The sequence below is a fragment of the Mandrillus leucophaeus genome, unplaced genomic scaffold (assembly GCF_000951045.1).
Source record: "Mandrillus leucophaeus isolate KB7577 unplaced genomic scaffold, Mleu.le_1.0 Scaffold1, whole genome shotgun sequence".
Taxonomy (NCBI): domain Eukaryota; kingdom Metazoa; phylum Chordata; class Mammalia; order Primates; family Cercopithecidae; genus Mandrillus; species Mandrillus leucophaeus.
Window position 1 is genome coordinate 3,027,442 of NW_012098097.1, and position 15,719 is coordinate 3,043,160.

The window sequence follows — 15,719 nt, forward strand, 5'->3', positions numbered from 1 at the left end:
CAGTGGAGATAAAGAGATGTGTGCCAAGAAAGCCGAATATTCAGATCAGATGGGATGCAGATGAACATCTGTGTTGAGAAAAAAAAAAAAAAAAACAGGAAAAAAAAGCCACGGACGGATACTCTCCCAACATTGAAATAACTGTACAGAATTCTACCCCTACAAAATCTCTTTTTTTATATTGAGTTTTTCACTTAAAGGAATAGTGTTTCTGTACTGCACTTAAAGGTTATTTGCCTGCTCCTCTGCAGGGGTGTGTGTATGTGTGTGTGTGTGTGTGTGTGTGTGTGTGTGTGTGTTTCTTTTTTCAGTTTACCAATTCAAAGGCACAGGCCAACCTCCTATTATTTGTGTCCATATTTAAAGTGGGCTTGACAGTCAGATTTTTGCACTGACAGGCACACAATAAAAATCATGTACTGTTACTAGTTTTCTAGGCAGAATTATTTCATAACAATTATCTTCAAATCTCCAATGTTCTGTGTGCTCAAAACCAATTGTCTTTATTTTAATAATTAAGCCAAAGTGACAGTGGCTGACAGCTGCAATTGGTTTCATTTGTGAGGCAGGCACTGCTTTCAGTATCACCATGGAATCCTTCTGGCTCAGTGTCAGAATATTTAAGCCATTGAATGTAACCAAATTTGCAGTCAGACAAGGTGCACATTTTCAGGCAAACCCACATTTTGTGTGTGTGTAACATCATGCATTTTCTCACCAGCTCTCAATAGCTTTAGCAAGATTTTTAAAGTACGAATCTACAAAATATTTAACAGATGAAAAGGGCATTTTTAAATGAAACTGCTTCGTTCCCTGTTTGTGCTATTAATCCCAGAGTTGGTCAAAATTTTCTGTAAAGGGCCAGATAGTAAATATTTTTGGCTTTGCAGGCCATATGGTCTCTGTTGCCATGACTGAGTTCTGTCCACGGAGTTTGGAAGCAGCCGTAGACAATATGTAAATGAATAGGTGTAGCTTCGGTCCAAAAAAGCCGTATTTACAAAAACTGGCTGCAGGGAAGATTTGGTTCATGGTCTGCTTTAAAAACCATTCAACATATTTTATTTTTAAAATAATGCACACCATTTTAAGTTGTTATTCTTTTCCTGATTATTAAAACTGCAAAGCACTTCTAGAGATGGAGAAGGAGTGATGATAGTTTAAAAACAAAAGATTTGAGATTATTTAGTATTTGAACAATACAAAATGTATTTTCTATAAACATAACCTGTGATATTTACATGACATATAACAAATTACTTCCCTGTAGATTTTCTCATTCATTTCAGTAACAACCTGGTTAGTTAGGGTGACAGGTATGGTTCCTCAGCCCCATGAAGCTTAAACAGGTTAAGTGGCTTTCCCAATGTTATAATGGCTAAGTGCAAAATCAGAATTTTACCTTTGCCATTTGGATTCTAAAGCTTTTATTTGGGGCAGCAGACCATTTAGGGACCTGATACTTGGTGGTAATTTTGATTCTACAGAAACGGTCTGAATTCAGTCCTTGATGTGCAATTACTGTTAGAAGTGGCAAAGAAAATAAATACCTCTCATATTATTAAATTAATGGAGAGAGAAAGACTGGATAATTTAAGAAAAAAAAAAAAAGCCTAAAATACTCAGTATTTCTCAGTCCAAATTATGAAGGTAATTTTCTCAGTGATCCACGTGCTTCCCCCATGGGAATAACACCTTAGTAGCCTTTTATGCAGAACTCCTGAAATTCAAAGAGAGACTCTATGATTCACTCCTGGCCAACTGGCATTAATTAAATCCATTATGTATGTTTTTGGCTTCTGTGCAATTTTTTTTTTTTTTTTTTTTTTTGGTCCTCAGACAGAGTCTCGCTCTCTCGCCCAGTCTGGAGTGCAGTGGCACAATCTTGGCTCACTGCAACCTCTGCCTCCTGGGTTCAAGTGATTCTCTCGTCTCAGTCTCCCGAGTAGCTGGGACTACAGGCGCTTGCCACCACGCCTGGCTAAATTTTTGTATTTTTAGTAGAGACGGGGTTTCACTGTGTTAGCAAGGATGGTCTCGATCTCCTGACCTCATGATCCGCCCACCTTGGGCCCCCAAAGTGCTGGGATTATAGACGTGAGCCACCGTGCCCAGCCCTGTGCAATTTTATTGTGTAAAATTTTTATTATGTTAAAAAGCTAAAAGGAGAGACAAACTATAGCATTAAGAATTTGGGTATAGACAGGGAGTTATGAGCACGGGAAACCATGCTCCTGGAGTGTGTCCATAGCTCTCCTGTCCACCTAAGAACTAACCAACTTACAATATTACCATCTAACTTTCATCTATGTTGATGGGTTTTTTTCCAACAAGAGCAAAATGTTTTGGAAAAACTGCCTCGAGTATCTTCTCCACGTTGGTCTTTGATCACAGGGTTTATAATTTCCATTCTTTAACAATACTTTTTCTGAAATGGCTCTTTTAGAAAAAGACAAGTTAAACTATTTTACAGTTGTATGTATATAAAATCTGAGAATATTGGTCATTTATGATGGCTCTGGTGATGCTAAAACTACGTACATATTAAGATTGCAGCCTGGGCGACAGAGCAAAACTCCGTCTAAAACAAACAAACAAATAAACAAAAAGATTAAAGCAGCTCTTTAACATAAAGCTGGGTGGATATGACTTGTATGAAAAAGTATAGACAGTGGGCACAGCTGTTCACACACTACAAAGATAGTATTGCTGATATGTAAAATGAAATGGCAATATGACAAATACAAGCAGGCTGGCCGTGGTGGCTCATGCCTGTAATCCCAGCACTTTGGGAGGCTGAGGCAGGTGGATCATCTGAGTTCAGGAGTTCAAGACCAGCCTGGCCTGCCTGGCCAACATGGTGAAACTGCATCTCTACTAAATATACAAAAAATTAGCTGGGCATGGTGGCGGGTGCCTGTGATCCCAGCTACTCGGGAGGTTGAGGCAGGAGAATCGCTTGAACCCGGGAGGCGGAGGTTGCAGTGAGTCAAGATTGCACTACTGCACTACAGCCCGGGCAACAAGAGCAAAACTCCATCTCCAAAAAAACTCAAAAACAAACAAAGAAAGACAAATACAGGGATCTATTTTCCTCTACAAACAGACATCAAGGGTGAGAGGTGGGACTGAGAGATGGGTAGCAATTTTAGAGTGACCACATTTCCTCACACATCCAGGTAGAGGTAAAGTCACTATCTTAGTGGCTGTAAAAAAAAAAAAAAATTCAAGGAAATAGTTTTCACTTTATAACCTACTTAAGTACAGTTGGTAGCACCTTAACTGGAGTCACTGACAATCTCGTCTATTGAGATGTATAAAAGTGGCCATGGTGACATGGTTTCTGAGTCTTTACAAGGACATGCATTATTTTTGCATCATTTTATTACTATCAAAAGGTAATGGAAATAGTACGTGGAAAACAGTCATATTTGAGTTTTATCTTCTTTCATGTATGACTGAACTCTTATCAGCAAGAGGCCAAAAGAAAATTGCAAGTGTCATCACTGTAGAACAAATCCAACAAAAAGAAAATTGCAAGTGTCATCACTGTAGAACAAATCCAACAAAAAGACTTCTGACGCTTCTGTAAATTATTTGCAAAGACTGGAGCCTATAGCTAGGCTCATCAGTATTAGGTAAGTCAGTGCTGGCAAGGACCATGAAATCATCCTGAGTAAATACCAACACAAGTTCCAATAGCTGTGGGTATGGTGTGGGGGCGAGCTACTGGGGCCAGTACAGGGGGACACAGTGAGCACTGAGAAAGTTCTTTAACAAAAGGCTGTCAGATATGATTTACTGAGTTGGCCTCCGCTGGGCAAGCCTCACTGAGCACTCTGAATTCGAGCTTTCCACACTGGCAGACTTTTCCATAATCCAACAAAGACATAGAGTTATAGGCAGTTCATAAAAGTGATGTCTTTTGTTTAGTCCTAACAGGGTCTCTCAACGGGGGAGACAGAATCAATGAAGTGCTAAATATAATATGAAATCAATTTCCCTTCTCACATCACCCTGAGGATAAGAAAAGATTCTTGTTTTCCTGGGGCTGCTAGAAACCCCAATGTCTTCCGGGTGGTTGGAAGAGAAGACCAAGAGAATTTAAGAATATTTTTAGCTTAATTAGTTTAGGCACTTCATTTTGAGACAGATTTAGTGCATGTTTCATCTGTTTAAAGAATCACAGGAGTCTAAGTAAGATCATTTCTCCAGATAGAGGGTGAAGTAGTTTGAGAAGAGGGTTATGCTTAATGAGAGCCACTTTCAGAAAAAAATGGTATTAGTGGCTGAAGAAAGAGAATGCTAAACTATGAGCCAGGACCAACCCTATTAACTTAGAAAAATTTCTGAACATGATGATGTAACTATTTGGGTAACTGTGTCATAGTAAAGATTCATGGCAGACAGTTTAAGCTGAACTTGTTTATAAGCCATGCTATGTCTAGGGATATGAGCGTATTTCATGTGGAACTACTGTGTAACTATGAGGATGTTGGTAAACATAGATAACATATAAAGCATTTTATTATTTTCCTTGATAGACTATCTCATAGAAATGAGGATCAGTTACTTACAGGAGACTGCTGAGGTATGAAAGCTACATCTTATTTTGGTATGATAGAGAATGTTATTTAAATTATACACTTAGGCACTCTGGATTCCTCTATAATGTGTTTTCCAGCCCTGTGACTCTGAAAAAATATATATAAAAATACAAATATATACATATATATAAATATAAAAATATATATAAAAAATATATATAAATATATATATCCCTATATTTCTTTTAAAATGTTTTCTTGCTGTAACTAGTCTGTACCAGTCCATCTGAAGTTATTTGTGACATTAGGTATTTTTCCAATTGTCTTCAAGTAATAGCTTATTCAATAGTATAGAATAATGTCATTTTTACTTTTATTTTATTAGACAGAGCCTGACACTGTTGCTCAGGCTGGAGTGCAGTGGAGCAATCTCAGCTCACTGCAACCTCCACCTCCCAGGCTCAAGTGATCCTTCTACCCCAGCCTCCCGAGTAGCCAGGACCCACAGGCGTGCTCCACTACACCCGCCTAATTTTTTCTATTTTTTGTAGAAACAGGGTTTCACCGTGTTGTACAGGCTCTTTTCTATTTCCTGAGCTCAAGCAGTCCACCCACCTGGGCCTCCCAAAGTGCTGGGATTATAGGCGTGAGCCACCATGCCTGGCCTCATCCTTTTTTTTTGAAACTTACACTACAGATAGGTAATTCTTAAAATTGAGAAAGAATACCTGAGTATCAGAGTATTAATTTAATACCTCTATAAAAAAGATGTCAAGATGAAATTAGATATGAAAAAGATTTATTGGAGAAACACTTTTGATGGAGAAAATGAAGAGAGACTAGAAGTTGGCAGATACAGGTCTGACATCTGTGAAAGGGGAGAAGGAAGGAAGAAGGGTATGGTGGGAAAGCTTGTGCAGCTCTGAGAAAATCTCAGCCAGGCTAATGAGGATCCCCAGAGAAAAAATGGCCTGTAAGTGGAGTCCTGCATTTAAAAGGAATGGCTCAGCTCTGGCACCCTCACTGTGTACACTGGTAGCCACATTGTGCTTAGGGACAGAGGGAGTATGGCTTACGTTCCCAAGATGAGGCAGCTGGAGGCCATCGGCCTCCTATAATGTTGTCAGCAGACCCTCTCTTGAGGGATAGTCTGAGCCTCATATTCTCATGGTGACCACAACTTGGAAATCTCATATGTGGAGTATCATGGAATATCAATATCCTAAAAATAAAAAACATAAAATGAAACTACACGTGTAATCATATCACAAGTCTGATTTCAACAATTGTGACTCAAACATACATGACAGGTACAGACTATTCAAGGTTAACTCATGAAAAACTCTAAAACTAAAATAATTTTACTTGTGAATTATTTTTCTTAGCTTTGGAAAGACTGTTAATTTCAGCATTAGCAGCAACAATCTTTGGATCATCTTCAAGCATATTCGAGCTCAGTGGGGTTGCACTTCCAGAAACAGTAGTATAGGTTACAAGTGTCATTTCTAACAATAAAAGGGTCATTCTTGTATTTTAATCATGAAATATATTATCTGCCCACTAGTAGTGCTCAAGAGGAACAACGCAGGATAAAAATATAATATGTCTTCACCACCTCTTTCTTCCTCCTTTACCTGCCAATATTCTTGTAGCTGTCTAAATTCCCCAAAGTTGCTTTGAATTTTGTGCTGCTCCCAACTGTGAAGGAATCAGCAAAGCAAAACATATTGGAGTGAATAAGACTTTCTTCAAACATTTCCCTCCTTTGGACTTTACAGTCCCATCTTACGGTTCCATTCATTGACAGTTTTTTTCTCTGCGGAGGCCCAGATGAATGCCTTGCAGACATAATGTGTATTAAGCAAATTCTGAAAGAAAAGAGAACTTTCCAGCTTATCTCCTATATTGAGAGATTTTTAAAAAAATAAGGGCACACAACAAAGGCAGGGTAACATGCACTCCAGGTGCCCTTCTCAGCCTGGGAGAGATCATGTGCTTCATGAAGCAACAGACTCATATCTCAGATTTATTTAGGATATTGTCTGAGCCCAAATGATATTCCCTCCCCAGGTATACTTGCCATGCTCACTTTTCATGAAAGAGAATTTGTTCAGGTCCATTTGTCCAATGCAATGCTGAGTTTTAGGCTGTGTCATTGCAGAGGTGGTTGTGCTACCACATGCCTGACCTATTTATCCTTTCTGTGGCTTGAGCATCATTCCCTGGACAAATGAATGGCAGCTATGCTAGCAGGGTTTATTTTCTCATAGCACTCATGGCATGAGTCAGAGCTGCTTTGTACATAAAGAACCTCTTGGGGCTGCTTTCCGCAGAAGAGGCCAATTAGAATTTTATGGACTCTCCAGTACAAGTGTTAATGTTTGATAAAACCTAACTATGTTGCTCCTTGCACTTAACTGCATTTAACCATTGTTTCAGTGCCTATTACTAAAAGAGCTATGCTTGCATTACAGTCACAGTGCTCATATTTGCTTCAAATCATACTGCATGTTCTTCTTTAGCAAAAGTCCAAGCTTGCTCATCAACCACTGGCTCCAGGCCCTGGACTAATCATTGCACTTTTTGTTACTTAGGTGAACTTTATCTTCTGATCTTGTCATGGACTTTAACTTCTGTTTCTAGTTCATGATCATGATTTTTTTTTTTTTTTTTAATGACAACTTGGCTCTAAATTCAGGTTGCTGCATGATTACTTAGGACACCAAATTCTTTGCAGCTCATATGTAGCTCAGCACCATGAACAAGTAAGGGTGTAAGGCTGTGTCTGCCAATAACAGGAGCCCAATAAAGTTAATTGTTTCTCCGTTAGGCACTTTGCTAGTGCCCTGAACACATGGAACCGATTATCTGGCACTGCAATGTTGTTAAATAAAATGTGCAAAAAAGAAAATACAATTATTGCTAAAGTAAAAACATACCACAAGGGGTTATTAAAAAACCAAGATGTTTTACATTTTAAGGATGTTTCGCTGCTACATGTGTGTGTTTGGTGAAAAACGATTAGCTCCAAGACACTGCCGTGCCAGTGTTAAATTTTTCCTTCTGCTTCATTGTCTTGCAGTCGCCTGAAATAAATGGAAGCAGACTTTTTCATTCTGAAGGAAAAGAATTTTTTTTTTTTTTAAATAAAGGCATGTTTAGGCAATGCTGGAATGTAGCCTACTCACGTAAAACATGCATCTTATACTCTAACTGGGATGTTTCTTCAATTTAAGAACATATTTAGTTCTATCAGCCCTATGGACAGGTCTGAATTGCTTATGAGCTCTGTTTATCCATGAGTGAATATCATCACCTAAACTCACTGCATTCTGGCGTAGAACATAAGTTACTTTGGTAGGATAGAATTCTTAAAATCCAGCTATAATTCTCTTTTATGCTTCAGAAAGCCATGGGGGCTTAATAAATACAATGTGTTTATAAGATAAAGAGTCATCATCAGCTTCCACTTAGCTTCAAAGGTTTTCCATTTCTCACCAGTGCTTTAAAATTGCATCCCGTTGCCTACCTGTAAGGCACACATTGGCCATTTTTTATTTTAAATTATTTTTCCCATATTTCAAATAACTGTGATCATAATATATTTAGCTGATAACCACTAGAGGTTATTCAAGAATGCTTTGTTAGACATTTTTGGGTCTGCACATGCCCTATAAGGAATCAAATAGTATTTATTTCAGTAAAACACATTATGAGCCATTTGACCTTAGAGATTAATTCATATACAAGGCTAAAAAACCCTGAGGGTGAGAAAAATAAAAAGACATTTTATATTTTGTTATCTAGGTCTTCAAATTTTTAAGAAAACTTTTTTTTTTTCTTTTCCCTAAAGTACCAAAGCACAATAATAACATACCAAGAAAGTAGATCTGGAAAAAACAAAAAACAAACAAACAAAAAAATAGATTTAGAATCTGGCTGTTAATTAAGACATGTCTTCCTTGCTTATCAAAGATTCACCCATTAGCACTTCGCAACATCACATTACTTGATTTTACCCAGTTTTACCTCTCTTGGTATGAATAATCAGAATGATCTGTTAGAGACGTGACTGGAATTTTCAAACTAGAACGTTTGTCATTCAAAATTGTCATTGCATGTTCATTACAAGTGGATGCTAGTCAAACACAACAACATCTGATACATTCTTAAAATAATAATTTCAACTGATTATTAGGTCTTTATTCTGCTTATTGTGTAGCCTTTATTTTTAACGTGTTAAAAGAATGATCAGGCTGGCAGAACCTGATAAATGAACAGAAACAGGGAATTTTTTTCCAATGGACAGAATCAGGGGGTTAAATCCTCGTAGATTAAAGACAATCTTCTTTGGGGCAGAACTACAAAGCACTCTGGCTACAAAGAACTAGAGAAGCAGAAATGCTTCCTTTTTCCATATTTTAGTGGAGCTTGGCAAGCTCTGCTCTTTTTTTTTCACTCTTAAAGTCACTGAGATGTGATCACATTCCCATCACAATTTTAAGGACTTTCAAGACCTGAGGCTTAATTAATTAGTTAATATTTGTCCCATGCCATTCTTTTTATTTAGTCCTCAGGGAATATTTGATGAGAGAAAAGTCAGCATTGACTGAGTCAGAAGGAAGCAACAGCACATTGAGAAACTGGGTTGACTAAGAGTGAATAGTTACACTGGAAACACTGTCATTTCCTTCTCAACTTCAATGTCAGACAGAGAAATAAAATGTATAGCCTCGCTATGACTTTAGGTTGTTCAAAAGACTATGCTTACAGTCGTCCAGGAGTGGTGGTTCACGTCTGTAAACCCAGCACTTTAGGAGGCCGAGGTGGGTGGATCACCTGAGGTCAAGAGTTTGAGACCAGCATGGCCAACATGATGAAACCCCATCTCTACTAAAAACACAAAAACTAGCCAGGCATGGTGGCGGGTTCCTGAAATCCCAGTTACTTGGGAGGCTGAGGCAGGAGAATTGCCTGAATCCAGGAGGCAGAGGTTGTGAGCTGAGATCGTGCCACTGCACTCCAGCCTGGGTGACAGAGCGAGATTCTGTCTAAGGAAAAAAATTTAAAAATGGAGTGTGCTTACATGTGCCTAATTGATTTAAGTGATATCAAATATAAAGCTGTAGCATTTCCAAGAGGAAGTAATTTAGGATAATGTGCTTTAACTTCCCTTTACTTAAAAAGGCAGCTAGCTGACAACAATTTAAAAGGACTTTGTTACCATCATGGGTATGAAATGATGGTTCACCATGGATAACTCTGATTTCTTTGAGATTTTGATGTGTGGAGAAAAAGATGATTTAGTTTTTATTAATAACCATTTGTACAAAATGGAAACAGTCATTGTGTAGCATGTAGCCAGAGGCTATCTGAAAGGGAATCTGGGAGATAATTATAGAATGCCTTAAATGACATAACTAGGTTTTGGCAACTTCTTAGAAAAATTTGCACAGAGATTGCATGTTTAGTAGGTTAACTAAATCATTCAAATGACTCCTTTTATACTCGTTACAAGTAATGTAATACAACTACCCTGTACTTTATCGATTTGGCATAATCAACAGGTTTAAAAGAAGCCACATTTTTAAGTTGAATATATAAACATATTATATGAATATTGCAATGTTGAAGAACAAAATCTTTTCTCTTAAAAAGTTAATCTTTTAAATTTGTTCCATATTAAACCTGTTTTTGATCAGGTAAAAATTGGATACATTTTAGTTTAAGACTTATTCTATGTTACCTCCATGATGTTTAAATTCTTCATAGGAAAACATAATTTACACAAAATCTTAACTGGAAGTCCTACTATATGAAACAAGCAAAGAAGTATCTTATTAATATATTTATTTTTTAAATTTAATGTTTATAAATTCAGATTATTACTGAGCTCTCCCATGGAGACTATGAAGCTACTCTGATAAACAGGGATATCTGAAATCATGGCTTATAGATGATAGTGGCAATTTTACTGACATACCAATCTACTATTTATTCCTGTATTTTTATTTCATTGTACAATATCCAGAAAACCTTGACTATTAAACGAAATAATATACAGTAACAAATTTTACGTTCCTATTCTGCAATTCCAGGAAAATGATCACATAACAGAGATATCTTATTGTGATATTTCCACCATGCTACATACATTCAATGTAGCATAGTACAAACAAACATAGCGTCTCCAAAGAGCAAACATTTTGTATATGCTATATATGTTTGTAAAGGTTTTAGAGGCTTACCTAAGCAAAATCCAGAGATAGGTAGATGAATTCATGCTCAGTTTTATATTCATTTTTTAGCCATGAAGACAGAACCAGAGGTTGGGAAGGGTACATGGCTCTTAACCCTTCAAGGATACTTTTTGACATTGTCATACTACTTCTACTCACATCCCATTAATTAGAAATAAGTAGTATGTGTGACTAACAATCATATGAAAAAAAGCTAAACATCACTAATTATTAGAGTAATTCAAGTCAAAACCACAATGAGATACCATCTCATACCAGTCAGAATGACTATCATTAAAGAGTCAAAAAAATAACAGATGTTGGTGAGATTGTGGAGAAAAAGGAACACTTATACACTGTTGGTGGGGATTTAAATTAGTTCAAACGTTGTGGAAGACAGTGTGATGATTCCTCAAAAACCTGAAGACAGAAATACCTTTGACCTAGCAATTCCCTTACTGGATATATACCCAAAGGAATATACATTGTTGTATGATTAAGACATATGCACACATATGTTCACTGCAGCACTATTTACAATTGCAAAAACATGGAATCAACCTAAATGCCTATCAGTGGTAGAGTGGATAAAGAAAATTTGGTATATATACAACATGGAATACTATATAGCCATAGAAAAGAATGAGATCAATGTCCTTTGCAGGGACTTGGATGGAGCTGGAGGTCATTATCCTTAACAAACTAAGGCAGGAACAGAAGACCAAATACAACATGTTCTCACTTATGAGTGTGAGCCAAATGATGAGAACACGTGGACACATAGAGGGAAAGAACACACACTGAGGCCTATGAAAGGGTAGAGGATGGGAGGAGGGAGAGGATCAAAAAAATAATAGATACTAGGGTTAATACCTGGATCATGAAATAATTTGTCCAACAAACACACATGACACATGTCTACGTATGTAACAAAACTATTTTGTTGTAAATAAGGTATCTATTACATATGTACAAAGTTAACTTTTTAACTTTTTTAACTTAAAAGTTAAAAAGAAAGAAAGAAGCAATATGACCATATATAATTGCAGGGAATTTGGGAACTGTGATCTTTATCTAGAGTTTCTGTATTCTCTACAACGAAGAAAGAAGAAGGAAAGGAACCAGATCCCAAACACTAAGAACAAGTAAATTCCACCTGTTGCTCTAAATCATGGCATATTTACTTTACATTTGGAGCTTGTAATTCTTGTAAAACGCTCCAGCTCTGTCCTCTGGATCTTGAAACAAGAATCATTATGGCTTTTCTGTAGAAGTTTTAGCCATCACCCCCATAGCCATGATCAAGAATGATACACGGCCTCAGGCTGGAAGCAGTGAATCTAAAAATCACTTTCAGTATAATTTCCTTCCTTCTAGGGTCAACCTCAACTTAATTCTTCCTTGTTTCCGTTGCTTTCCAATGCCTTCGGGGAATTGTTTCTTGTATTTTGTCTAGAGTTTATAGTTGTTATCTGTAGGACAGTTAGTCCAATGGGAGTTTACCAGCCATAACTAGAAGAGGAAGCTCATGGAAGCTTTTTCCCTGATATTTTCATGGATGGTTTCTCCCTGTCACTCAGATCCAACATAAATGTCACCTTTTTACTAAGACTTTTCCTGACCTTGATTTAAAGTAGCCCTCAGTCTCTTGTTTTAGCACGACAAATACTACAAGCACTTGTAGCACAGGTAGCACTACAAGCAGCCTGTTTTAAGACTGCTTGTAGTGCTACCAATTATCTAAATTTTCTTTCCTTCTTTATTTAACTTATGCGTGGCTGTCTCCTTCTGTTCCATCAGACCGTTTTTCAAAAACACTTCTGCTACGTTCCTAAACACACACATAAACACACATAAATGCAAACACATGCACACTCATCTGGAATTCCCATACTTTCCAATCTGCCCACGGTAGTCTCAGATTATGCCCATTATCATGCCATAATCATTCATAACATCTATTACTCTCATAATTTAATAAATTGGACTAATAAATTATATGATAATCTTCAATACAAAAACACCTATGATGCTCATTGATTTCTCTTTATAACCATGATTACCACCTAATATACTAAAATATATGTGTGTCTATCTAGAAATACATAAAACATATTACACGTAACATACGTCTATATGTTAGACTGTATGTCTGTCTCCTCATTCCAGAACATAAATTTATGAGGGCAGGGACTTTCTTTTGCTCCCTGTTACAATACTGCTGGCTAGGACAGCTCTTGGCACATCAAAGATATTCGATAAAGATTTGCTGAAGAAGTAAATGAATTAATCAATTAGTTTTCTTTCCATACTGTAACAGAATACAAAATTCATGATGCTGAGAATTTGTACTTCTGTTTCTCCTTTTATCCCCTGCCTCAGGCATACAGTAGGCCCTAATTACATTAATGAATTTATCTTACAACATATGATTAATATTTTTTCTTTTCTTTTCAATTGTTAACTAATAGGGGAGTGATGAGCTATGATGTCTGCATAGGCAACTTATTTGGGTTCCTTTTGATGCTGTTCAGATCTTGGTTACCCCAATAACTGTGGGTTTAGCAACAATCATATTTCCATTTATATTGTATGAACGGAGAGAACTAAGGTAGTTTCTAAACTGTCAAATGGGCAGAATAATGGCTATCAGTGTTCACAGATGGTCATGTCCTCGCCTTTGGGATGTGTGGGTGTAAGGTACATGGATGTGCTTTGGTCAAGGAATAGGCCGAGGCGCATATCTAGGCGCCTGCATGAATCAGCGAGTATGGCACACACCTGCGCACACCTCCACTTGTTATGTAATCTGTTTGTGTAAGTTCATACTTGGCTTAGAGCCACCGTTGTGCCTGGCTTGCGGGGTACTGGATGGCCAGTGCCACATGTGCGCTCGGCAATCCACTGGTCTCTGAACCCGGATAAGTTTCCAGGCAGAGCTGCATTTATTAATGGCTGTGAAAGCTGGTCAGTGAAAGTGAAACCGGTGTCTTTGCACCTTGGCATCGGCCACTTGGCTCTCCACTTATGCACTGTGTATGTGTCTCCCATGCCTGAGGAGATTCTGGGGATGGATGTTTTGCATGGCTTGGCAGCTGTGCCGTCTATCATGAACTCAATGGACTGCTGGGCAATGGAACTGGACAGTCCATGAAGATCCGGAAACAATTTGCAGGTTTAGAAGCGGCAACGCCCCTCTTGCCTGGGATTGGGAAGACGCGGCTGAAACAGTCTTTCCTGGTAGCCAAGCAGGCTTTTTAGCAGGCACAATCCCTATGGGTAGTTAACCAGGGGTGCCCATTTAAACTTGATGTGCATGTAACCACAGATAGTTTGGGCTAGGGCCTATAGCCATGCATGGAGCGCTTGGGGGTGCTTCTAGGCTGTTGTTAGTCTCAGCTGTGGAAAGGAGCTGAGCTCTGGTGTTCCTTAAGCAAGAAGCAGTTAGTAGTAGCGGGATGTGTGCGTTCATGGGTAACAACCCCCTGGACAGGGATGGCACAGACACCCACTTTAGCAAAGTGGGGTGCCTACTTACAGCAGCGGAGTATGCTGAGTATAAGTCCCTTAGCAGCAGAATTACAAGAAGTCTTGGGATCTGTAGTCCTAATTTAAGATAAGGCCATGGGGCCTGAGGCACCCCTAGACCCTGAGCCTTCACCGTTAGGATGTGCATACCCCTGTTCCTAATGGGATATGGTATACAGATAGGTCTAGCCAGGGTGCTTCTGCTGCCTGGACTGTGGTCGCAGCCCAGCCTAGTACTAACACCATATGGTTTGAAACCAGGTGTAAACAGAGTAGCTAATGAGCTCAACTCAGGGCAGTGTGAATAATAATCACCAAAAGGGTGACACCTGTGGTAATCTGCACCACTAGCTGGGCAGTTTATCGAGGCTTATGTATGTAATGGGCCTCTGCCCAAAGCTTATGTGTCAAGCTACTGTGTCAAACCTGTGCGTGTATATCCAGCCTGTGTGCCTAAAGCCTGCGTGTCAGGCTAATGTGTGTCAAACCTGTGTATCCAAAACCTATGTTTCCCTCGGCCTGCGGGGTGGAGTGTAAGGTATTTGGATATGCTTTGGTCAAGGAGTAGGCTGAGGTGGATATCGAGGCCTGCATGAGTCAGCGAGTTTGGTGCACTGGTACACACCTCCTCTTGTTATATAACCTGTTTGTGCAAGTTCATACTTGGCTTGGAGCCACTATTGTCTGTAAAAGGGGTAACTGCCCTGTTGATGCTGTGCACAACCTACATGGCTCTTGGGCTCCTGGGGCTCGGCTCGCCTCAACATGGCTTAACATGGTGGGTGCAAGGGTGTCCAGAGAAAGAGAGAGCCAAAGCTCTCCGTCTATGCAGACAGAGAGGAGGGAGCCAGGACACAGCTCGGTTTGCTTGTGCCCAGAGAAAAGAGTTAAGCTGTTGATACTGAGCAAGGGAGAGCCGGCCACGCAGCTGTGTGTGAGGGTGGCTGGCTCAAGCAGCCTAGATGGGGCAAACAGTGTTTAAGAGTAAGCTGTTAGTGAGAAAGCTGTTGATGAAAACTGCTATTGAATAAACTATATTCACCTGCCTATGGCCCGCCCCCGCCCCCGGAGTGTTCTTTCTGCTCATCCACCCACTCCCCTCGGACTGCAGCATGGGCTGGACCTGGACCCCAGGATCCGACAGTGGATTACCTAAATGGCAATTGCAAAAGAACTTGGAAATTCTGATTAAGTTAAATGGCAACAAGGACTTGGAATATCTGATTAAGTGAAAGATCTTGAGAGGGGATTATCCTGGATCATCTGGGAGGGGCCCAGTGTGATCGTAAGAGTCCTCATAAATCAGAGAGGGAGACTGGAAGGCTAGAGTCAGAGAGATTTGCAGATGCTGTGTTGTGGCTTTGAAGATGGAGGAAGGGGCCATGAGCCAAGGAATGTATTCAGC